The sequence below is a fragment of the Crocodylus siamensis genome, chromosome 2 (assembly GCF_052110815.1).
Source record: "Crocodylus siamensis isolate JL-2025a chromosome 2, ASM5211081v1, whole genome shotgun sequence".
Classification (NCBI taxonomy): Eukaryota; Metazoa; Chordata; order Crocodylia; family Crocodylidae; genus Crocodylus; species Crocodylus siamensis.
This window is the reverse complement of record NC_143396.1, coordinates 124,926,502-124,949,884: the sequence shown is the minus strand read 5'-3', so window position 1 is coordinate 124,949,884 and position 23,383 is coordinate 124,926,502. Positions and strand designations below refer to the sequence as shown.

Here is a 23,383-nt window from a genome sequence, read left to right as displayed (position 1 = left end):
CAGATGTTACTCCAACACAGCTTTTGGCCCTCAGTCCTTGAACCACTGTCTGGGCCTCAGCCTTCCCAGCCTTGATTTCTTTTATTCTGGCTGCATCCCTCAGCCCAGGTCCACCTCCCCAGACTTTGGCTTCTGAGCCCCAGCCCCCATCGTGCACTCGTGTGTTCCAGGTCTGTGACACTGTCTTCTGCTCTGGGCCAGCCCTCAGGGTCCCTGACTGCAAGCCAGAGTGCTCTGACTGTACCAGCCCTCTGGAGCCTTGACCCCAGTCTGGGCTACTTGCAGTGAGTGTCCCACCAGGCACCACTGTATAGCCTCCACACACCCCTGTAGTCACAATCCAATCCCTTGTTATCCAGCTTAAACACAACAAACTCAAACAACAGGTCAAATACCTCTCAAGGCCACCTCCCATATAGGAGTTTGAAGGGAAAGAACTTGGTACGTGATTGGGGCACCTACCAGACTGAACAGTATATAAGGTAGGAGTATGTCCCATTTCCAAGGCTCCCCTGTCACAAATGTATTTAAATTCCCCTTCAAGGTCCAGTTGACCCTCTCCACCAGACCATCTGGGGATGAACATGGTAGACAGACATTCTAACCAGGTGGACTTTCAAAGGTGTCCACACCTCTTGCAGAAGCCAGGATATGAAGACAGTGCCTTGAATAGTTAGTATTTCTCAAGACCTGCCCTCGAAGTTCTTTAACAATTCCATGGCCGTGGCTTGGGCTGAAGCTCTGCAGATCACCACCGCCTCCGAGTACTGACAGCACTCGCACTACAGGGAACAGGAAAAAGCTGCCCCTGCTGGTACTGGATTCTAAGTGTCCTCTGATATTTATATGATGATTGCCCTGCTACAGTCCCTCAACAAAACTATTCTCCCACAATTCCCTCCTCGCAATGTCCAAATTTATCTGCAAAGGAAGGTATGTACATGGTTGTTCAGTAAGTTATTTGCACTGGGTCTCAGTTCCCCAATGTAAAATGGCAAGAATAGTACTTTCCTACCCCCAGGTATCTTGACAAGATAAATATAGGTACTATGTACCCTGGGAACCCAGTCTGCACCAGAGACCTGCCTGACAGGGCTGGGCTGGAGGGAAATCGAATTGCATGCTGGCCCAGAATCAAAGCCTTATCAGTCAATGGACACCTAAAATTATCCAGATATCTAAATACAAATCCAAGAGTATAAGTGTTGTGACTCCCTTAGGAACTGACAACAAATCCTTGCCTGGGCCTCACCAGTACCACTCATGACAAACTCAGCATAGAACAACATATAGTAATGCTGACCTGGACAGATCTATCATCTGGGAAAATCCCTTTAATTTCTAACAGAAATGATACCACTAAAAACTGTTTACCCCAAGCCCATTTCTCTATGGACATCCGCACCACTCAAAAAACAAGCAGTTCTGATCAAGCAAAAAGATGTCCATAAACCTTGTTGCACCCCAGATGTCCAAATTTATGGCCACAACAAAGGTGGTATCACAATTTGTATTACTTGTAAGTGGATGCCAGTTTGCTTTATGGAGTGAGAGCCAGGTGCTCTGGGGGCTTGAGCAGCCCGCTCTTATGCAGGAATTCCCTGGGTGTGCATGACTGGGGCCATCAAGCCCTGGAAGTCCCTACCCAGCTTTTCCCACTGACAAATATGGGGAAACTGCTTACAGAGATGTGCCCCAGAGATCCCAGTGGCACATCTCTAAGCAGCAAAAAGCTTGGCAGGTGCTCCCAGGGCTTGAAGGGCCTATATGGGAATTCCTGGGGCATGCAGAACCAGGCTCTTCATGCCCTGGGAGAACACAATGCCCTTTGTCTTGCAGCATCAATGGGCAGGACAAAAAGCAGTATGTCTTTCACCCAATGAAGCAGATCAGTTGTGCCAGGACATCCCAATGTGTTCATTCTGCTTCATTTGGCAAGGTCTGTTTCTAGCCAAAGATATCATGCCTCTTAGGCTCAGTGGAAAAATATGGACTATTTAAAAAAATTAATACAAAAGGCAAGTTAATTTGGTCTGTTTTTTTAAGTACTGGCATTTACACTGATGGTTAATATGTAATGGTGTGTGTTCTCCACTAGAGGTCAGTCACGGAATAAGAAATAATTAAAGCTATAAATCTTTTGGTTTGCTTTCATTTACAGCCAATGTTACTCTACTGTTATTGTTTCCTTCAAGAAAACTGAGTAGTGAGGAATTAAATAAAAGATTGAGATACTATGTTGATGATATAAAACAGACTTTTATCACCAATGTTGGAAGAGCAACCCTACTTTGAAAGTTGTGACAAAAAAATCTGATTTTTCACAATACATTTTAATTGCATAACCATGAATATTGATATACAAATATTAACAGATACAAAGAATAATTTTCAAAAGTGAAGGTAAAATACTTTACCAAAACTGAAACAATTACTTTTTTACCCTTCTTCATCTAAAATTATTGCCACCAGCTGTTCATGAAGTATACCATGGTTTAGGAAAAAGCATAGACGCTTACACACACTCGCTGCAAAACACTTGCCACGCTTTTTGCCCCTAACAACATGGTTACACAGAAAACTAATCCAGCATGTGCTCTCATTTCATTAATAAGAGATGAAATGTTGATTTTAAAATCATGTTAGGACAAAACATATATTCACATTAGATACATTTTTAAATAGTTTATGGTTTAACTATAACAATATATAATTATAATATTTTGAAAATATTCACTCTTCCAAAGAATTTTATGCTATTAACAAGGCAACTTACACAGGGGACTAAAGACTGGATCTTTAGCAGTAGTTAAGTATGCAAAGGTGCACATCAGTGCCTAATGCAATTTTCAAAAGTCTCTATGTGCCTAGATCTCCTGTTTTGTACAACGGTTCTGTACAGCTATGCAGGCATCTAGGCATTTTGAAAATGCTACAAAGCACATTTCTATATCTATTGGCCTTTAAATACACTTTAAAAATCTGAGTCCAAGTGTATTAGGAGTCAAGGTCACATTTTCAAAAGTGGTTTAGGTTCTTATCAGCCTAAAACATCTGTCTGCACTGCAGCAGCAGAAAGTTATTGTTCTACATGCATCAACCCCAGAAATAAAGTGAGGGCACCCTACAGTTGCCCCATGTGGCTGCAGTAGAATATGCTCGGAGCTGGTCTTGGGCACACCCAAGACCTCCCAAGCATTCTCATCGTCTCAGAAGAAGGGATGGGTATGGCTTGCTGTCTTTCAGGTGAATCTGAGCTCTCTGCCACTACAGAGTAACCATACTCTGTCTCAGACTTGGACTCTTTAGAAAATGGGACTTGCCAATATTTGAAAATGTTATTAAATTAAACACATTTTCTAAGATCTTGAACTTTTCTGGTTAAAAGAATCCTCATGAAAATATTGGGTACTGTTGCATTTGTCCAAGGCAGCAATTCTCAAATATTGTAGACTCAAGATACCCCTTATTAGACTCAAAATATCCCTCAGAAAATGCCAGCTATTAGTTTTCACTTCTTTTTTACTACAGAAAAACGGTAACAATTCAGAAAGATCACAACAGGTCAGAATGTTTTTAATACTATGGATTCCTATTTGAGATCTCTAGGTATATCTTGTGAATCATATATGCACAGCTGTGTGCTAATATTGTGTAGTATCCCATGGCAACCTTAAAAGGATCCCATGGTACCATGGTTGAGAATCACTGTTTCAAGGCCATTCAGAAATAAAAGATGCAAGGCACAACTGTTGGTAAGACCACTGCCAGGCTGGCCAGCATGGAATACATTGTAAATATAAGGCAAAGTAATTCATTCATTGCCATCGGCAGATTTACAAAAAGTTAGTTTTAATCAGGGGTGGCCAACCAGCAGTTCCAGAGCCACATGCAGCTCTTCAGAAGTTAATATGAGTCTCCTTGAATCTTTGCACAAGAACACAGTGACCACACACACCCCCCCCCATCATTACATATTACTGTGGTTCTTTGGCAATTTACATTGCTAAGTGCTGGCTCCTTCTCAGGTTTAGGTTGGCCACCCCTGGTTTATATTCTCACGTGCACATTCAGTACATTTATATATCTCACAGGTACCACAAGGCCTTTTATAGCAGTGTTCCTCAACCTGTGGGTTGTGACCCAAAAGTGGGTTGCAACAGTATATGAAAGGGTCACAAACAGACTTTAAAAATGGATTCTCCTTTAAAAGAGAAAGACATGGGAACCTGCAGGTTTTCCCTTGCGGGCTGGCAGAGTTCCAGCCTGTGAAGGGCTGCTTGCGGCTCTCTATGCCCTAACCCCAACCCCCCGATTCCACACACCCAACCCCTGCATCACAAACTGGGAGGCTGGGATCTGGGGGTGGGGGTCACTGGGTTGGGAGTGAGGGGCACTGGGTCAGGACTGGCCAATGATGTTTACAAATGGGTCATAGTACAAAAAAGGTTGAGAACCACTGTTTTATAGGCAGACTTAGCAGCCTTTCCCAATTGTGCTGTAAGACATCAATTACATTTATAAATGCATACATGCATAAATGTAATTGATATCTTACAGCACAAGTTACACATTTTGCAGCATTATGATATCTAGATAAGTACTCTATGTACCTTGAGATTAAACATAGAAAAGGAACATTTAAGAGTGCTGTTTGGCACCAAAATATGTTTCTTAGACCATATGGACCTAAGTGCAGAAATCTGTAGGATTTGAAGGAGTATGTGGAATGCTAGTTTTTGCCCTATGGAAGAGGCTGAGAGAGAAAAAGATATGGATACAAAGAAAAATGTAGAAGAAGGGCAGGAAGTCTATAGAATGTTGCCTGATAAATAAGTTAAATAATTCATATGTATATTGAAGCTGCTTCCTTATTCGAGTAACTTTCCTTGTTCAGTAATTGAAGAAAATATCCCTTTCTGTGTTTCCATTTTCAGGTGAGCATTCCCCCTAACACTGCCATATTGTGAAAAAAAAATTCCTGTGACAACCATGTAAATAAACCAGGTATTTAAGGAGCCCCAGGAGGCTTGAGTCAGAGAGGCCTAAGCGAGTCATGAAAAACAGTGCAGGTTAAAAGGACTGGGAGTGGCAGAAAGAGAAGGTTGCTGAGGTAAAATGTGGAGAAGGCATAACGGGGGTGATGGAGAATATGTGACACCCGGTTTTCCCTGAGAGGTATTGACCAGAGGAAGAAAAGCACTGTAAGCAGCAGCTCCTTCTTTCCTCCGTATAAGCAGGGTAGTTGGTGGGTGTGTTTCTCAACAGTCTTGACAGTTAATGGTTCTTGCGCATTTTATTGTGCATGAATGTATGCAGAACTATTTCTTAAATGTCTCTAAACTAATTATCTGGTGCATTGCTGGCTGAATTTCAAGTGCTTCCTCTCTGTTCCCCTCAAATATATATTGAGGTCCAGCTAAGATGACCTTCTCAAAATGCAAAAGTGCCATTAAAAAATAAATTGGGAGGTATTGTATATGTGCATATTTTATTACCTATATTTAATAATTGCAATTAAAAATTTAATATCAATTTGCCAATGTATCTTGTTCTTGACTGCATTTTAATCCATCCAGTTCTTTTTTTAAAATGTATGGGTTTTTTGCAGTAAAAAGGTACAGTTCTCTGGCAAATGTAAAACTAAAATAAAAAAATAAAACCAGCAGTATTCATTTCAATTTAAGTGTGTACTTCCTATTAGATCTTGCAGATTTCACAAGTTTGGCATTTGATCTGACAAATTGGTAGAACTCAAGGCAAATGAACTGGTAGGTTAGTTTTACTTGCAGTTCAGTTTTTACCGGATCCACAGAACACCTATTTCTTTGATCCGTCCATATCATGTTCATCAAGCTTAACACCCTCTCAACATAGGCATCATAGGTAACATGTAGGATGGGTGCAGGGGGGGGGACACATGCAGGAGGCTCAGAAGGCAATAGTCGCCCATGATAGGCATTACAGCAAGATATGCTGAGTACAAATTAAATGATTTTTTAAAAGATGTTTCAAATTCTGCTCAGGAGCAGGGCCTACCTCGTCAAATATATTCTTCCATTTTTGGCCAGTGGTCATACTGCTCTCTGTAACACAGCTAAGTATTGAAGCAATACTTGAAATTTCTTTCTAAGGTTCATTCAAATCAATCTTTAAGGTATCTGCCAAATTCAGGGTTTGCAACTTTGCACAAGCCTTCCCACGCCAATGGGCAGTCTTTTTCCAGTGACAGTATTTCAAAATGTTTTAACAGAATTGCATCTAAGAAGTCATGCCACTTTTCAAGATACCTTAGTACTCTGTCATAAAAACCAAGCAGATCATGTTCTAGCTTTTTGCATTGTCTGTCAGTTTTTTCAGACCTGTATTCATCAAATAGCTAAATAATTTGTCTTCTTTTCTTCTCTGTAGTTAGTTTCTTAATGACAGCATTGTATCATATGAATTAGCCATAGGCATATCCTGTTTTTCAAATTTAAGAATGGTTTCTTGGAAAATTTGTAACACATTTTGCAGAAATACTGGGGAGAGCTGTGAAATGGATGTAGCAATTTGCTCACCAGTTGCATATGCTATGAATTTCCAGATAGTGTTTGGGTACTTCCTTTTCCAGGGATTGACAATAAGATTTGATCACTGGCCAGAACTTCAAAATCTTGTCTATTGCTAGTACAAGGGCAAGCCATATAGTTGGTATGTCTTACTAACTCTACCCACTCTATCTCAAGAAATTCAAAAGTCTCCCTTGAGTTCTCTGCTTTCTTTGCTGAAACTGAAAAGTTGTTGAAAATTTTAACTATCACAGTCTCCATATCATATACCAATTGATCAGCAGCAAATTTTGCACAGCTATGGGTTGTGTGTGCTGGGCAGCTGGCAGCTATAAGCGCACTGTTTTCTTTTTTAAACAACTGATATACTGAAAGCTGTTTTCCATAATTCACCCTCACATTGTCAGCACAGTAGGCGGACATAAAGGATAAGTCAAGCCCACTAGAATCTAGCACATGTTTTATCACCTCTGAAATCTCAGTTTCTGTCTCATCGTGGTCACTGTAAAAATCCAACAGACCTATCTGAATACTGCATGCTGGTACAAAATATCCCAGAGCAATGGGGAAGAGCTTAGTGTTTCCTTTATTTATACAGGTGATACAATGTAAAACATAGGGCTTCTTTAATTCATTTATAATAAGTTCAACACTGTATGGAGCAAGTACATTTTCAGTTATGGCCATAGCTTTTGTGTGTCCACATAGTATTTTTTGTTGCCATGTCTGAATCACTAAACATACTGCTAACTAGCTTGTTTGTTCAGTCTAAAGATCTATAAGAATGGTGATGTTGGTTTGTATGGCAACCCATGGTTTCTCTGCCGCCATATATTTTTTTATTTGGTCTACATCATTAGTTTTCACAGCAAATGCAGTCATCAGTGTCTGCCTGGTATCAGAAACAACATTCACTTCGTGAATGTCTGACTTTGAAGGCTTCTTGATATAATTTTCACCTCCGTGTCCAATTGCAAAATATTTTCTACATAAAGCATGCGAAGCTTTAGTTGAATCTTTTGGATATTTCCAAACCCATGTGTATGACGGAACCCTCTCCTTTCTGAATTTACACAGTGTGGCAGGACGCTCTAGGGGGGCCGTGACCTCCCCTGACACCCTTGCCTACTGTGCCAAGTCTGGGTCCTGAACGCACCCTCTGTCACGCCCACCACGTCTTTGATCTAATATTATCAATGGGAGGCTGCTTTCTTGCCTCCCCTTGGCACAGGGCCAGTCTTGCTATACCACGATTCCGGGGCTACTCTCTGTGCCAGCCCTCACCAGCCTGTCTCTGAGACTATTCCAAGTAGCCCGCTCTCTCTTCAGGCTTCCTAGTAGACTCGCCCTTCTCTCTGGGGCCTTCCACTGGGCTTGCCCCCTTCCAGGGCTTCCCCTTCACAGCCAGTGCCCCACTGGGCCTGCTCCATGTCCAACATACGCACCCTCTCCCGGGGCCTGCTCCATGTCCAACATACGCAACCTCTCCCGGGGCCTGCTCCAATATACACATGCCTCACATGCTCCCCTGCCCTCACCAGGGCCCTTGCTCACGCTTCTCGCGCTCTCCTGCCTGCACTGGGCCTTCTATGCCTGCGCTTCTTGCGCACCCACCCACACTGGGGCCTATGTTCATGCCTCTACCCGCTCTGGGGCCTCCTATGTCCAACTTGGGCTTCCCAGAATTGGGGCTCAGGCGGCCTCAGCCTCACCTGGCCCCCTAGACCAGCCTTCTCGGGTCTTACGCCCACTGGGCTTTTCCCAATTAGGGCTCAGGCGGCCTCAGCCTCACCCCGGACCCACCTCCTCAGGCCTATGCCCCACTGGGGCCTGTCCCAATAGTCGCCCACACTGGGGCTGGGGTCGGGACACCCCAAAACGCAGCAACCTCTGTGACACTAGGAACCCCCCCCTTCTACTGCGGAGCTCCCTTGAGGCCTCCTCCACCCCTACAGCCTCACCCGGTCCTCCGGTGTAATAATCACAACAACCAACTAAAACAGAAACACAAAGCCCCTAGGCCATAACACAAATCTTAGGCCAACCTGGCTATCCTTCTCTCATCCCTGTCAGGGTCCTCTCCACCCTGTATCCGCACGCTGGTGCACAACACCACCCTGCTCACTCTAGCAGAGCTCTTACTCCTTAGGCTGCCAGAGGGGAACTGGCTCTGGCTTCAGCCTTCTCTGTTTATGAAGGCCAGGCCCTGCCCCCTGGCGGTCAGCTGACCCAATTAGTTGCTTTGGCAACTCACAGCTGTGCTGCCCTATTGAGTGGCAGCTAAGCCTATATCACCATTATCAGTAGCAGGCTCCTTAGTGCCCTACTACACCATTATCTAGTAGCAAGCACTCTGGTGCCCTGCTACACACAGGCACTTACTATTTTTCTTTGGTGGAGTTGTGGAAGCCAAGGATCCTTCTTTCTCTGAGTCTGATGCATCACTATCAGTGCCTCTTCCACTTTTCGAGTCAGCTATTTCACATTAAAAAAAAACCCAGAAAACACTGACTGGTGTGAAATTTAAATAATGCTGCTTACCAACATTTAAAAAAGACAAACAAAAAAATGGTACTTAAACTCAGCACACCCTTGCACCCATCTATCCAGATCAGGCACTTTAGTGGGACTTTTGTCTAATAGCCGATTGAATCAGCTAGTAGATAAAAGTGCTAAGGGGTACTTGAGGACATAAAAAAAACACAGCACTTACTTTAAACTCAGCGCACTCCCACGTGGAGTCCTGTGCATGTCCAGAAAAGGCAGTGCATTACTTCAACTCAGCTTGCCCAACATCTGTAAAGATCAGGCACTTTTGTAGGGCTTTTTTGGCACCTTTATCTAATAGCTGATTGAATCAGCTTTAGCTAACAGCATAGGCGGTGGAAGGCCAGGGCTAATGGGGCTTATTCCCCTGCAATGCAAGCAGCCCAGGTGCGGGCTCCAGACGGCTGCAGCGGGGTGAGGGGCAATGAGGGGTACGCACAAACAGAGACGAGCAGGTGGAGCCTGCAGGCAGCCAGGAACTCAGCCTGGCCCAGCAGTGTGTGGAGCAGTGCCCAGCAAGTAAATGTGTGGATGGGAAGGGGCACAGGGGAGGGAAGGCATGTTGGGGGGCATATTGAGGCCCCCACAAGGAGGGGTGAATGGGACCTTGGGGTGGGTTGTGGGACATTTGCTGCCCGGGTGGCTCGTCCAGAGGCATGGGGGGGGGTCTCCCACCACTGCCCGCACTCGCAGGGCAGGTACAGGAGATACATGCCCCTGATCTGTGCTTTGCATGGGGCGGAGGCAGGCTGTGCTCCATACTCCACTGCTGGTGCCCCAGGCGTGGCACAACACCACATGCCTCCTAGCACCAGGCAGACGGTGTGGCCAGCATGCAGGAGGCATGCAGCATTACACTGCTCCCAGGGCACCGGCAGCAGGGTGCAGACCCCAGCCCACAGCTGCAGCTGGCCTCCACCCCCAGAGATGACCTGATCAGGGTGCAGGGCCTAGGGCAAATCAGCCCATGCGGGGCCTGCCCCCACTCTGATCCCAGACCCAAAAAAGCTGCTGGTGTCAGCAGCAGGGTGGAGGTGTGAGTGACTGGACGTGGAGCTGCCTCTCTGTCCAGCTCTGCTCTGTGGGGCCCCCAAAGCACAAGGCCCAGGGTGGCTGCCCTGATTTGCCCCTACTAGGGACGGCCCGGTCCACCCCGCACACTGATCGGGGTGCACATGCTCCCTGTGCTTGCCGCAGCGGGAGCCTCCCCGTATCCCTGGACAAGCCATCTAGGCTCCAAGTGTCCCATGACCCACCCTCCCCAGCCCTGGGGTCCCATTCACCCCAGCTGCTGCCTCTGTCTCTGCCCCACTCCCCCCCTCACCATGAGGGCCTCGATCTGCCCCCCATTCCTCTTCCCCATGACACACCTACTTGCTGGGGGGTGGGGGGTACATGCTTGCACTACATACTCAGGCCCCCCCAATAATATTTTCTTCTTCCACCTATGGATAACAGTGCCAAAAAGCCTCACTGAAGTGCCCGATCTTTACAGACACTACAGAGCCCGACTGAAGTAACACACTGCTGCTTCTGGTAAAGCACAGGGGTTTTTTGTTTTGTTTTGTATTGTTCTGTTTTTTTTACTGTCTGCAAGCAGCCAAAAAGCCCCACTGAAGTATGCAATCTATATAGGCACTGAGAAGCCAGGTCAAACTACCGCGCTGCATCTTCTGGTAAAGCATGGTTTGCGGGGGGAGGGGTTAACGTCTGTAAGCAGCCGATGATACTACTGTGTTGAGGGGGAGCCAAGATAAATGCTCTCCCAGAGTCATTCATCCCGGGACCAGGACTTGATGTTTACATTTTGTGACTGTCCTGCCAAATTGGGGATGGGTGGTCACTCTAGATCCAGCCCAGAAATTTTTTCTTCCTAAGAAGCAAATTTCCCAGTATGTTCATAACCAAATATTTCCTTCAGTTATTAGATTTGCAAAGAAAGGGAAGCGAAGCATTACGGAGAGCTTCTCAATAATTCATTATTTCCTAACATACAAATCCATCTCCTAAGTACAGTATAAGAACATAATTTGTGCTGAAAAGACATTTGGATAGTTAACTGGATGGCTGGGCCCCACATTCACCTTGTTTTGCTATGGCTCTTAATTGGTGTGTATTGGAAAGAGCTGTAAGTGCTATTGCCTGATTGCACCTTGGCCAGTGCAACTACTGCAAAGATACTGCAAAGATATACAGGTTTACAAACCTTAAGTTGGTTGAAGTTTTGGGGGCTTTTTTAAAATGAAGCCTGCCAGCTATTTAATTATAATTAATGTATAGAGTAGGCTACCCAAGGCACCAAGAGAAAAGCACTTAAGATGGATATTCTTACAGGGTGTAAATACTACACAGATATTTTTGTTTAAAAAAGATGAGGTATGATCAGTAACCCCATTGAAAGTGCTTCCATTAAAATGGAATTGGGAGGATTGGGGGAGCAGCAGCAGAAGAAGGTTTGAATTGTGCATTAGAGCAGTGGCTCTCAACCTTTTTTGTACCAGAACCCATTTGTAAACATTTATGGCCAGTCCCAACCCAGTGCCGCTCACTCCTGACCTGCTGTCCCCAGACCCCAGCCTTCCAAAGTGTGGGACAGGGGGTGGGTGTATGTGGGGCATGGGGAACCCTAAGCAGCTCCTTGCAGGTTGGAACTCTGCCAGCCTGCAAAAGGAAAAGCCACAGTTTCCCACATTTCTTTAAAGAAGAATCCATTTTTCAAGTTTGTTGATCCATTTTTAAAGTTTTTTCACACCCCTTTCATATATTCTTGCAACCCACTTTTGGGTCGCGGCCCATGGGTTGAGAAACACTGCATTAGAGAACTGCAGCTGTAGTGTGGTCTACTGGTTAGGGTATAGGACAACTAATCAGGAACTTCATGTTCCATTCCTGCATCTGCTAATGATCTGCTGTGTAACAGTGAGCAAGTCATTTAGGTTCCAATTCAAACGGTCTCAGAATAGACCATTGTTTTTTGATGCCTTGTTTTTTGTATACTCAACTAGAGAACTCTAGACCTTGTCTGTGTGTGTCAGGAGTGACCATGCTTAAGTCAATATTAACTTCTCAGGACCTTTGAAAATGAGGTGTCTCAAAGTACTCTAGCTGGGTTCCCAAAAAAACAAAACAGCATTCAGTTCTGAAAATGTTGGCCTTAATCCTTCCATACTTCAGTTCCTCCTTCTGTAAACTATGAATAATCCGGTCTACTTTACATGGATGTTTTGAGGCTTAATTGTTATAAATAGTGGTTCTCAACCTTTTTTGTACCAGGACTCATTTTTAAACATTAGTGGGCATCCCAACCCAGTGCCCCTCACTTCCAACCCGCTGCCCTCTGCCCCCAGGCCCCAGCCCCCTAGAGTGTGGGCACGGGGTGGGTGTATAGAGGAGTGAGAAGGATGTGTGGGGACATGGGAGCCCCTAGCAGCCCCTTGAAGCTGGATCAGCCTATAAGGGAAAAGCCACAGATTCCAACATTTTTCTCCTTTAAAGTTTGTTGATCCATTTCTAAAGTTTATTCATGACTCGTTCATATATTCTTGTGACCCACTTTTGGGTCATGATCCGCGGTTTGAGAAACGCTGTTATAAATTACTTGAATGATTTTGCATAAATGCTAAGTCATATTTATTTTACAGATATTCTGTTATGATTTTTAGGACACAAATATGCATTTCAATGAGTTGTACCCACAGCCAAAAGCTGACATCTGTGATGAAAACATATTTTTAGTTCAGTTTATGAAATGGTTTATTCCCAGCAAATTTAAATTAAGGCCAAATTAATTTCTTCTCTAACCAAATAGCTTTAATCAGTCTGCAGACATCATTTTCTTTAAGTTAAAAGCATACAGGAAATATATGCCACCTATGTAGGCTTGAAAAAGCCTTCTCTGGAAGGGTGCCTTCAGGGCTTCTATTTAGATTTTTTCTCTCTGTCTTCCAGTTTTCATGAATGCTTAATAGTAGGGCCATACTCTACTATCACTTTGCAATAGGGCTCCCTTTAATTTCAACAGGGTTTGGACAGAAAAATTATGGCCAATAAAGTCCCTATTAACTAAAAGACTCCTATTAACTTCAGTTGAATTAAACTCACCACAGACAAAGGAGTTAAAGGTGCTCAATGCTTCACAAGAGGGTGTCAGTACAGTATTATGCATGATTAGTTTCTACGTGCTGAGGAAATAACTTCTTGCCCTTCCACTCTCTTTGATATTTGAGAACAATGCTCCCTGCTCTGGTGACAGACACAGAGAAGCAAGACAAATACCAGAAAAATGGCAAAATAAACACCATAAAGTTTACCATGCTTTCCAGTGAGCATAGCTGATTCAGACAGATTACTCTGACATTGCTTCCCAGAGGATGGAGCTAGAATGGAGGTCATTCCCAGAATGGGATCTGGAATTGTTACTGATGCCTGAAATAGATGGAGTGGTCCCTTGGGCAAAGTCCTTATTGAGCAGAACAGGTTGGAATCAGCTTCAGATGGGATAGAATCTTCTCTGGTATTTCAGCATCCTCAGAGAAATCCCAGGAGGCATCCAAATGTGACAACTTCTCATTTGGAGGTGAATCCAAATCCAGGCTGCTGTCTGTCTAAGGCTCAGGAATGGAACCTTGAATTTTGAGGAGGTAACAGCTCCTCTCTTCAGGCAACAAGGAGCCCTAGAATGGGGTTTTAGGACTGCTAGCATCACAAGCTTCCAGCACAAGACATGCTCAGAATGGGGAAGAATAAAAGTAGCTTCCTCCATCATAATAGCTAGGTACAGACATTCAGAAAGCCCAAGGTAAAACTTATCTAAGTTACGTGGTTCTCTGTAAGTGCCATAGTTTAGGTCAGTAGCGAACAGAGCACTCATTCTTCCTTTGGTGGCGGGGAGGGCAATTCTTAGACCAGGTTCCACCATTTTTAAACCAATTTATGTGTACCAAACTTCTGTTCTTTTATAGGTATAGACCAGGTTCCGACCATTGACATCGTTAAAAGTGTCTGTACCTGGCCAATAAGACTGTAGAGCAGGGGAGGGCAAAATGGTGGATCTGGCTGGTGGCTGGACTTTACCAGCAGACCCTGCCCATTTTGCTGCAGCTTGTTTCCATGGAGAAGCCAGCACCAGTGGGGCCATGACAGTGCAAGTACACAGCTAGGATTTTGTAGTTGTGACAGCGTGGTCCAGAGCTGGGGTAGACCTGTGAAACACTACCTGCACACCCCTGCCTGAATTGCAGTCTGCCCCATTTCCAGACCACACCGTCACCCTTGTAAGGTCCTGGCCCAAGAGCAGCTCCCCACCCAGCCATGCACCCTGCCAGCGCTGTTGGGACCAGTGTCCATGGAAACCCTGGCTCCGTGCTGTCACGGTCTCACTGCTGCTGCCATCACCATGGAAACTGGCAAAGGAAAATCTTTGATTTCAGCTGCCGATGGCAAAAAGGTCAAAAGGTTAACATAACATATTTCCTCATCATAGTTCCGTATTCAGCCCTCCCCCAGCTTAAATGTAAAATACATGCACAGTCAATCTCTCATGAAACCTAAGAACACACAAAGTCTGCTCACAGTCATAATTGGCAGTCCTGTAATTATTCAAGCCTGGTGTGTTGTGATTGGCTACCTGAAAACCTTTAATTTTGGAAAGATTTCCGCCTTCTGTGGAGACTTCCACGCACACCCAGGAGACATAGTCAGTGACCTGGCCAGTCGCTGACCCCTCCCCACCTGCAGCAAAAAAATTTCAGGTGTTATATCTGAATTTTTGTCGACTCGTCTGTTCTCACCAAGAGCTCACAAACATCTTTGAACCAAAGTTACCTGTACGCTTTGCTGAAAATCTGCACCAAGCAGTTTATGATCTGTGCAACGAAAAAGCATCTGTAAGCTGAACTGAACTTCTCCTTTCTTACTGTGTAACCATGACTTCCTTCCTACACCGCAACTCTTCTGTGGTGTAAGTAACAATAAATCTTTAACCAAAACGCATTTAAACTCCCTGACTCCTCTCGCTTTTCCACCTGTACGACCACCGTATCGTACCCGCGTCCAGCCAGTCGTGCTGACCCAGGCTCGCAGGTCAAGGGTGCACCGGTCCTCGGACGCGACAGAAACCAGCTGCAGCAACAAGGGCAGAGGCTGCTGGGAAATGGAGTCTAGCTGCTGGCTGATCCACCATTTTGCCCACCCTTGCTCTGTAGTCTTATTGGCCAGGTACAGCCATTACACTTTTACCAATATAAGTGGGCAGAAACTGGCCTATGCCCATAAAAGAACACAAATTCATGCCACATAGACTGTTTTAAAAATAGTGGGGCCTGGTGTAAGAATTGCCCCTCCCCCACACCAAAGGAAGGATGTTTGTTCTGTTCGCTACCGGCCTAAACTATGGCACTTACAGAAAACCACGTAACTTAAATCAGTTCTGCCTGCACCTAGCCATTATGATGAAGGAAGCTCCTTTTATTTTTTCCCTTTCTGAGCATGTCCTGTGCTGGAGGTTTGTGGTGCTAGCAGTCCTAAGACCCCACTTGAGTACTGCAGCCACAGCAACATGGGCAGGGGCTGCTTGAAAATGAAGTTTACCTCAGGCCAGACCTTGCCTGCCCTTGCTATAGAAGGAACAAGAGCTTACAGCAGTCCCCCAAGAACAAAGATAATCTTTACCTGTTTGGAGGTTGGTAATATCCCTATCACTATGGTAAGCTGGGTTCCCAGAGCCGTAACCCTGGGGAGGAAGAAACTATGGAAAAAAGCTGGATGTTATGGGAGGATTTTTTTTATTTTGGGGGGGGTAGTATTATCTGCTAAAGTAGGTCGTTGCCTAAAAAACTCATGCCTCTCATGCCCATTGGCACCTTAAAGACTTCTAAGGTACCATCCTGCCATACATTCTGCCTAACTTCAGACTAAAATGGCTTACCACTAAGGCTGTGCGAAGCTTCGGTTGCTGATTCGATTCAGTGGCCAAATTTCCCAATCTGAATCGAATCAGGAGATGCTTTAATTTCTCCAACTTGAAATGGAACCCTCCAAATCGGTTTAAAGAAATTTGGAGAGATTCAATGATTCGGACCTAAACACAGCTTTATACGTTTTTTCTATATACCTCAAGGTACCAGCAGGCTCATGAATGCTGAGATGGTGGGGTGGATGGAGCACCCCATGGGCACATGGGGGGGTCCCCAGCATGCTCAGCGGCAGACCTGGAAGTGGACCAGAAACACTGATGCCTCCTGGGTCTGGGGCAGGGGCACCCAGAGTCCCCCCCACAGCTGATCACTAAGCCAGGGGAGCATGGGGGGGGGGGTGCCCCATGTGCTTGGTGGCTGACTTGGAAGTGAACCGGGAGTACTTCTGGTCAACTTCCAGGTCCACTGCTGAGGACACAGGGGAGGCCTCCCATCCTCCATTTGCCCCACCATCTCAGCATTCACAAGCTGTGCCTGGTACCTTGAGGTATGTAGAAAAAACATTGAAAGCTGTGTCTATGGACGAATTGCTGATTCTCTGAATCTGAATCAAATCTTCACATTTGGATTTGGCCGAATCAAATCACTGTCCCCGGAATCGGGCTGAATCCAAATCTGAATCAAATGCAGCCTGCTTCACACACCCCTACTAACCACATCTCAATTTGTTTTTAAAAAGCTTCCTGAAGATGGACTGTTTATAGATGTTGGCCTGTGAAAAGGTGGGAACAATCAAGGCTGAATATTACTGGAAAACTTAACTACCAAACCCCTCTCTGGACTGCAAAGATACAGCCCCCCTCCATCAATTTAAAAGGTGCTGGTGACACAGAGCTCTTTCTAGACTTGTGACTACACTTTTGTGACTGGACTTGCGATTACACATCTCCTGCTACCCTTTCATTAAAGTACCGCAGGAGTATTTTTTCCAATAAAGTCCATTTGAACTTTAGTTTCCAACATTTCCTTCCCCTCATGACTTCTACTCCTCTAGCTGCTCCTTTTCAATTTGAATGAAAAATATTCATCTTCCCCTTTATTCTTTCCACTATAAAGAGTATCTCAAGTTTCCCTTCTTTACCCAACTCCTCCATCTGCCTTCTCTTTGGCACATCTCATTGCTGGCCACAAGCATGTTCAAATAGAACAGCTCTGGAACTCCCATAACTCTATAAAGAGAAAATGTTTCTAAAAGCCATGAAAATGTTGCCAAAGCCTTAAGCTCTAGGAACAAAAATCAACAGCAGAAAGAAAGAAAAATGTACAACTCCACTTGGAAAAAAGATTTAATGGGTGCTAATTGTGATGGGCAGGGATCCTGTTTTTCTGTGATTTAAAAATATCCCCAATTTTCAGTTAAAAAAAAAGTAACCCCAAATCCATATTTTTCCATGATTTAAATGAAACACCTAATATATATTATTGCATATTGCATCTTGATCACTGAGTGATTCCAATTCCCTCTAAATGTTTACTCTCCAAATTTTAGCTGTTTTAGCTGAGACAGAATTCTACAGAGTTGTTACACTCATTAATTCCTTCTCTGTCTCCTCTACTAAAAATTCAGATAGCAATAGTAGCAAGAAGTTCTTTTTTCCATCTTCCACTTGCTAGGAAAAACTCTGTATTTGCCTTTCAAATAAGAATTAGGTGTTTATCATTTCCAGATTATTAGTTTATTCAATTATTTGGGTTTTATTTTACCTGCAGTTTTTCCTATGCTCATATTTTGTCTACAAGGAACATGTATAGTTGAATAGTTAAGCCGTAGCACGGTTTAACTCCTATGCAGATGGAGTTGTAGAGGGTGTGATGGAACTAGGATCGAATTAGAGGCATCTGCACCAGACCTAGAAGCCAGGCAGTTGGACTGCGTGTCTCATCATTCAGAAAGCAGTCGTAAACAGAGGATCTGCCCCCAGAGTGTGTATCTTCAGACTTCAGAGGCTTAGCCCACCAATCCCACTGGGGGGCAATGGAACAGTTTGGTGAGTGTCCCTGCAGTGGCAACTCCACTACATCTATGGCAAACTGACTTCATTTACAATAGTAAATGCATTTCGTTTGCTCATGACATAAGTCACAAAGTAGCTTTGCTTTATCTAAAACCTTTTCAAAGATATATACCTTTTTAACCTATGTACAGCATTAAAAGCATATTCATATATATTTATTTATGCACAGAAGTCCATAATCTGTAATGGGACTTCTTACTGTTAGTAGAAATTAGAGAGATTTTACTGTATCTCTGTGTACTACAAAAGTTATTTTATCTCAGTGGAATTTTCATATCAAAACCATGACTCAACAGTTGGATTGCAGACATGTGCAGCCAGGCATGGAGAAAAAAATTTGAATAGTAAGCTTTTGTTCTCTAGATAATTATACCACAGAATCACATTTCAAGGTATTAGAGAAGAATGAAAAATAAAGCCCCAAATAATTAGTGAAGGGATAGGAAGGACGAAGAGGAAGAAAGGAAGAAGCTGCTAAATGGAGAAAACAGAGGAAGCTTTGAATCTGATATCTAATAAGTGTATCTCCAGAAGAATCATCACCATGTTTATATCTAGATCTTCCCCTCCACATTGCCTTCTTAGTTTGCTGTTAGTGTGAGCATCAAGACAGCTCATCAAATCAAATTGCTTGAAATTTAAATCTACCAAGGCCCTTCTTAGTAAAACTTTTCTTCCTCAATCCATTTCAAGGAACAAGTGGTAGTGATCTGTAGATTTTATTATATCACTTCATTAGCCCACTCATGACTGATTTAAGACCGCAAGTGCTGAGGTGTTTTGACTAGAACAACTGGTCAAATTTAGTTAACATGTGCTAGTCAAACCCAGCCTAAACTCAAGTTGTTCTCTCTCCAGTGTAGATAATGTAGGTTTAGCTATCTTGTTCCAGCAGTGGGTGCTCCTGAGTAGAGTTCTTCTCTTATTTACCTAAATAAATAAATTGGCAAAGATGATAAAGAGAATGTTAAAATTCCCTCCCTCTGAATCGTCAGTTGGACCTGCAAGCATATCCCCTTATACAGGACAGAAACTGCTTTTAAGTGTTTAATCTCTGGGAAGAAAGCTGCAAGAAGCAACGTAGTCTGGAGAGACCACAAGGCAAGCTGGAAAGATAAAGCCAGAGGAGTTTTAATTTTATAGGCTTTGCCCAGGATGCCACACTTGACTTATGCCTCTGCTTTTCTTGCCTTGGAGAATTCCAAAACTTCAGACTGAAATGAAGAATTGTGATGACTAGGAGAGTGAGTTATCAAGACACAAAATATAAGAAATGACATAAAGAAGGAATAATTAAGATTTCATCCTCCTGTAATCAAGGTAACTGAAAACATGTCAGTCAGCTGGAACTGAAGTTTGTTCCAAGGTAATCATTTCATTTCCACTTGCTGTTAAATGTTTTTCTTTTCTTCACTTGATTGAAGTTTTATATTGCTTAATTCAGATACAGTGTTTTCATATAAAATTCACTGTTTTGATGTTGTTTGTCCTGGCTCTTTTTGATCGCAGCCTCGTACCTGGTAAAGTTGAGGGATATTTTTCTGACTTTGCCTGAGGCGGATCATGCTTTCAAGAGTGTAGTGCAAACAGCTGGCTTTCCACCAGCCATTGTTCAGTTCTTCTCCCTGTGATACTGAGCCTTTGTGTCCGTCACCTTTGATCTCGTTAAGACTGCACTGTATTATAAAATTACCTCATATCTTTCTTCTACTCACATTTCATGCTGCTTTCTATGGCTGGAAAAACCTTTCTATCCTTGTGCACTAGAGACTTGTCTATGTTTAAAAAGTTTCTTGGTAAAACTATAGTAGCAAGAGGAGACACAACTTCTAAAAAACAAAAAAAGGATTCTTTTTCAAGTGTAGCTAAAACAAGTCCTCTGAACGGCAGAAGCCACGCCAAAAAAAGGGAAGTTTTTTCCTAATATAGCTGCATCTACTTTAGTGTTTTGTTAATTAGTAAAGGGTGTGATTTGTTTTATGCTACCTGAAATTGCTATTCCAGCAAAACTTTTAAACAAAGACCAAATGAAGACTGAAGCTACGATACTTCCTTCCCTCCCTCTCTCCATCCATTCATTTTAGTTTCTGCTTAATAAACATGCTTTTTATGAAGTTTTTAATGGCTCCTACCTTCTGTATGTCTCTTCATATAGGAAACAACTATCAAATCAGTTCGTCTCCTTGCAGTGAAGAAACTGAGAATGTGTCCCCCAGCCTGGAAATCTGCTCAGTGGCAGCTACAGAGTGGACCCTGATAAGGTAATACAGCTCTGAGTGAAAGTAGCTTTCAGCTTGACTTTCTGGAAACACACATGAAGAGGGAGAAACAGTAACATACTTAATGGCACTTTCTCCTGTCCAATCTTTTTCACTCCCAGCTGTCCCCAGTGGCACAGCACTGCTCAGTATATCAGGGAAAGAGAAATGGGGCCATACTCTCAGCACTCTCCGTCCAATATTCTGTGACAATACCAAGATTTAGAAACGGGAGAGAGCCCTCAGGTATGAATCAGCAGGAGACGATCTGGGTCATATTTGGAACCTTCCTGGAAATGCAGGGTGGAATAATACATGTAAAGAATATCGCTGTAGTATAGTCTGTATCAATGATGCCCCACCTCTTAACCCGACGAGTTGGATGGGCAGTGTTTGGTTCTTCCCAGGTCAGATCTGGCCAAGGTGCATGATCCAGCATATGGGGCAGCCACTACAGGGGCCTAATCCAGCCACATGGGGTGGCCTGGGCCCAATCCAGCCATATGCGGTTTGGTAATTTGGCAGCATTAATTGCCACTGCTCAGCCACAGCCAGATTTCCTGATCCATGGGGAGCCCCACAAGCCAACTGCCGTTGCTCCACAGGCCAGATTTGGCTCTCAGCCTGGGGACTGAGCACCCAACCTCTGCTTCATTTTGACAGACTCATCAGAATGGGTCATCACTAGAAAGTGAATAAAATTCTCCAAATGGAAATCCACAGCACTTGTCACATGGGCAATACCAGGCCTTGGTTAGAGAATCTCCCCAAGAGAGTCTTTCTAAGGGTGAAGTTACACATTGCACTTAGACCATACTAAGGGCACTTAAATGCAAGCATCTGCAAACCAAACCTTGTTAACTCATGCGAAGTCCCCTCTGAACATGTCAGAGTTATGCCTCTTCAAGCAAGGGTTAACTCTGGGCTATGCTACTTAGCCTATGTTAGGGTCACTTTAGTTTGCTCCATGGAGACAAAGGGAACAATTTGCAGTCCTCCAGCATCCCAGAATGCACTGCTCCCATCCTCTTCCCACCCCCCAGAGCAGGGCTAGAGCCCAGGTGTCCTGGCATCTACCTACATCCCTGCTCACCAGCCCTCTAGTGGCAAGTCAGAGCTGTGCAGGCAAGAAATGTTATTACCTTTCAATGTGTGACTGCTCACAGCATGTTCTAACTTCAACACCGCTTACCATTCCACAGACTCAGTGGGTGCAGCTAAACATCACCATGCTTTAGTAGTTCTTTTTGGAAGTAGTAAGGCATAGCACAGTATGGGTGGTTACTGCGCTGTGCACACAGCACACGGTTAGATTTCACCGCAAAGCCGCTATACTTGGGGAGTGCGCCACTACGGTGACATAGCTGGCAATCATGTGTAGACACATGTGATCACTATAGTGCCATAGAGTGCCATACAGCATCATATAGAAGCATCCAGTATGGCTTAAATATAACTTTTAACTTCACCCACATAATAGGAGAGCTGGGGAATAAGAGTTCCAAGCAGCATCTTCCACTGTGAAGAAAGAATGAAAGGAGCTGCTGAGCATATAATTGAGATTTCCTCCAATTTTGGGGACAAGCACTAAAAAAAAATTTTAAAAAAATAAGACTATCCTTGTAAAAAGAGAACATGTGGTCATTTTATATAGGTCTGTCAAATTACCAAGGATTGATTCTAAGGTTTTTTCCTACTGGGTCTATTTAAACTTTTTTGATTTTGCAAGGAGCTACAAATGAATGGAGGGATTCATGGAGCCTGTGGTTATGGCAGTAGTGGGAACGTATTTGGTGAAAATTACAGCAAATGAGAGTCTAGTGCAACTAGTGTGGAAAACCACATCAAGAAGTAGTCTGGGTATATTTGCACAGCAGCCTGTAGAGCCTTATACTGATCTGCCATATGATTGTATCCTCCATAATTTTTCTATGTCATTTAAAGTTTTTAAAGCATAGTTTAACATATCGTTCTTGGCTCAGGGAATGCATTCTTCCTCTGAGAGAAGAGTATGCTTCTTGAGAAATTTCCCAGAGATGTAAGCAAGCAGGGATGGGTTGCCTGTCAAAAATAGCAAGGAGAAAAGTAGAAAAAGCAGAAAACCAAGCCAAGATAAGCAAATTACAAAGGTTCCTTTTAAAGCAGCATGTGGGGGGGTACAAAATTAAAGCCAGAGTGTAAAAGCAGCTTTTTCTTGCTTGACCAGTACTGACTCACCAGATAGCCCGAGTCACAGCGACTGCTGGCAGCATAGCATGGGTCATGCTTCCACACAGAAGAACAATCTGTCCAACATGTAAGGCATAAACAAGATTTTCTTCATAGGACTTTCCCACTTTACCCCTTCAAACAATACAGGTGGGATTTTGAAAAATTATTTTCTCCAAATGTTTAGCTGAAATTTGGCATTTAATTTTCACTGAGCTCCTGATTTACAGCAGACTAGACTAAAGCACAAGGAAGTCAAATATATTTCCGCAGGTGATACAGTGAATCTATTTCCCTTACTGAATTAGAACATGGGTCAAACAACCTTTGGTTAAAGTAAAATAATGGCTTATCCAAAATTGCACACATCCCATCCTGAATACAATTTAAACCTTTCTTCAGTTTCAGATAAGCCACTGGGTCCACAGTGCAGTTTCCTTCCTCTTCATCCAGCTGACTAACTTCCAAGTCTAAGTAGGGTTCCTAAAAGCCCTGGGAGTTTCTTGTGTTGCAGCTGGAGGCTACTGTCTTCAAATCTTATAATCACACTTGAGCTGCCCCATTTTTGACAATTCTAGCTTCATAGTGCATGTTAGAAGTACATGACCCATGCAGATTTCAAGTGTTTAAAACAATAAAAGAGACATAAAATACACTCCCAGACAGTGAGGGAATCCAAGAGCCATGCAGAGTTTTAACAGAGAAGCTAAAGAGCACTAATGAAAAGCCTACTGGCCCCTTTGATCAGTCCAGCCATCTACTGATGCTAAAGGTAATCCTCTCCTATTAGCTCCTTCCCCATAAAAGCCAGGAGAAAGGAGTAATGTATG

The 23,383-nt window shown here is 43.7% G+C and overlaps 1 protein-coding gene across 3 annotated transcripts in view; it reads left to right on the top strand.

Moving 5' to 3' along the window:
* SGMS2 (sphingomyelin synthase 2) overlaps nt 1-23,383 on the top strand; it is a 138,863-nt gene that overhangs the window by 12,785 nt on the left and 102,695 nt on the right. For 2 of the 3 annotated variants that reach the window (XM_090036739.1, XM_090036740.1), the window contains exon 2: nt 20,243-20,348. The gene's annotated coding sequence lies outside the window, so the exon portion shown is untranslated. Of the gene's footprint in view, nt 1-19,350; nt 19,454-20,242; nt 20,349-23,383 lie in introns of those variants that run through there. The other variant, XM_090036741.1, reaches the window with a different exon arrangement.